Below are 3,360 nucleotides of genomic sequence, written 5' to 3' on the forward strand. Positions count from 1 at the left end.
TCCTTGTCTGTGTCAACTAGGAAAGATACACTAACCCAGACACACAGGACCCAAACATGCTGCCTGTAAATGGAACATTAAAGCCTTCATAAGCGGGCTGCAAGCTGCCACTGGTGCTGATCCAGAAACAGAGAGAGGGGAAAGGGGGAAGAGAGCGAGATATAGAGAGTCACACTCAAACAAGGCCATTTCACACTGACAGAACAAGATCAGAGAACAGATGAGATCAACAGCACATGAGATGCTCATCAATAACAGGCGACAAATTACGTCAAAATAACTTCAGTTGTTTAACGGGAATGTTTGATTCCGGATTGGTGTTTAGTCGCCCTGCCTGCAGTTGATAACAGTTAAGCTGGACCGACATCTTGAGGCTTAAAAGCTTCCAGTGATGAGCTGCAGAGGATCAGGATTGAAATACCATGAAGATTTGTTTACTGTACGACAGTGTGTTTCAGTTTAGGCAGCTTCAGATTGCATGGAACTGGATTACTCTGATATCTAAGTACAAAGAAAAGTATAAAATGGTAGATATAAGCCTCTATGAGTGTAAATGATCTGAGACAGACTACAGGAAACAGTTGTGGCAGTCTGCAGCATCATGATGATGTAGGTAAAGGCTGCGCCCACCCCCCACCCACTGAGACACCCTGCTGTAATAAAGCAATATTAATCAGGTTTATGTACTCTCTGGATTAGCTGTACTCAACAGTCTGAAGCTCAATCAACATATGAATGATGATCAGCTTCTTTCTTTATTTGCATGTTTGTTCATTCTGATCAAAGCTGGTTCATCTACACAGTTGAAGATAAAGATTAGACTATGCTAATATTAATATTATACTATTTGCAGAAGAAGATTGCTATAGTGGGTTGTAGGATTGTGTTGTTGATCTAAAAATGTCCAATATCTCAAGAGCATGGAATTAGCACATCCAACAGTCAACAAAAAAGAGAGATGTTAACATTTGTAAACTGCTAAACCTGTTTTTATCCGTTTCATTGGCATTCATACTTTCAAAATAACTTTTCACTGCAGTGATACAACCGTTTGCTTGAGGCTTCTTACAGTGTGGTCAAACAGCAATCTAATGGCACTATGAATCACATTTATATAACCATAATGCCAAATATTTTTCAAGCTATAACTAATATTGCAGTAAATAATTTAGTTGTTATTATTTATATAAAAGGAACTGAAAAGTTATAGCCATGAAAAAAGTAGATTTATGTAAAAGAAACTAACTTCTTAATTTGTTGATCACTTTATTGAAATTGAGGATTTAGCAATAAAGACAAATCTTTTAGGATGATGATGTCATCAGATATGACGAGGGAACTTTGAAGATTCATTCGAAGACTTATGTATGAGCATAGAATACAAAGATTGGTTTAGCCCAACTGATATGTTGCTCTACATCAATTCCTATGAATCACTTTTTTGAACACAGGAAAGGCGGTAACAATGATAGCCACTATACAGAGTCATGTAAGCATTTAGAGAACCAAAATGGGTTTGATAAATAAAATAAATATATATTCAGTACAAATATTAAGTGCTGTATTATAACTTTAAAGGTTTAATTATGCGATTCTATCTTGATTAAATAACATTACGAAGACCCTACAACAGACAGCAAAACTGACAGGCTGCAGTCCTCTCCCTGTCCTCCCTATCTCCCAGGACTTGACCCGGTGCGTGATCATCCGTGCGCTCACTGTCCCATAATGTCTGTCCTGGATCGCTGCCATGGCGATTCCATGCTCTGTCGTGTGTACTGTACCTCTATTTTCCACTGATGGTGTCAGATTCCACATCAATCCCTCTCCGTATCTTTCTGCTCTCCCTGCTGCTTCCATAGTCCAGAGACACATTATGAAATACCACGTACGCACGCACGCACGCACGCACGCACGCACGCACGCACGCACGCACGCACTCTGGTAGCCTCAGAGCTCATATGTGCATCACCTTCCTCGCCCTAAGCAATATGGATGGTTCAATATCATTTTGCCCGGTGTATAAATGTTTTCATTACCTGCAGGACTGAAAGAAAAATGGATTCTTCACCATGACCACCGAACAAACAAGTGGAAAATCATAGAGTATTATACAATAGTACAGCTAGGAGAATAGATGGTGTAAAGTCTATTATTGTTTCCATTCATAAAGCCAACAAGGTCACGTCTCCTCGCTTAAGGGTCATACAGAACACTGCATCCAATGCTGTCAACAATTCGTATCAGGTTTTCTATTGGCTATTCATCTCCACAGCGTACAAGCACAGGTTTTAGAGGTCAGTCAGGATTTCAATTGCCTTTCAAAGCACTTTTTTCTCCAAAAATAACTTACTGTGGCACTACAGAGCTATTTAATGGGGCGCTATTATGATTTTGTGGGGTTTTTCAGTGTGTTATTCAGGTTTTTATTGCATGTAAATGTTCTGCAAAGGCTTGAATCCGAGATCCCGGCCTGAATCGCCTCCATTGGACTCCTTTGTTTACTTCCGCTACATAGTGGCATCGCTACGTAACACTCACACTTCTATTGGGTAGCACTACAACACGTTGTACGTGATAGGCTAAGGGGTGGGACAGCTTGAAGTGGTTGACCAATCATAACAGAGCTGAGGCCTGTACTACGAAGCCAGTTCAACAGACCCTGGATATCTAACCCTAACAAGCGAGATCTCGCTAAGTGGTCCTACGATGGTTATCAACTCTGTAAATCAACCCAGGGTTTCTCCCTCCAGCTGAGAGCGCGTTCACTGGGGCGGGGTTAGCAAGATTTGACCAATCACAAACATGGACAAGCGTACTGACAGCGCAGTATCATACTTCCTGAATGAAAAGTAAACTATAATATTAGACAAATATGAAGACGTTAAACTTTAAACATCCATGACTTAAACACTTTATCCAGGATAAAAGCCACATAGCTGCACCTGCAAGGTGAATACAGCTGGTAAAAGAAAAAGTGTTTGAATGCGTACATTAACAGGTTTATGATATCACTGCCCCGTCCAAGGCACGAGTGGATCTGACTTTAATTACATTTGACTCAAGTGTTTCGTCAACTTAATGTGTTGCTTAAAATAATACTGCTGCATACAGTATGTGACACTGTAAGTATTGCACGGCCAGATACGGCTCAAGAAGCTGACTCAGATAAGGAAATATATGATACATTATGATGTGATATGAATGATGATGGGACACATCGACGTCTGCACTCACAGTGCCGCGGACTGTACGTAATGTTACTTTGATCCGGTTACTTATGTTGTGGCAGATATTTAAGTAAAGCTTTCTTAACATAATAGTATAATAGTTATAATAGTCAGATTGCTCTGAAGATGG

This window comes from Notothenia coriiceps, unplaced genomic scaffold (genome assembly GCF_000735185.1).
Source record: "Notothenia coriiceps isolate Sejong01 unplaced genomic scaffold, NC01 NC01_scaffold00012900, whole genome shotgun sequence".
Classification (NCBI taxonomy): domain Eukaryota; kingdom Metazoa; phylum Chordata; class Actinopteri; order Perciformes; family Nototheniidae; genus Notothenia; species Notothenia coriiceps.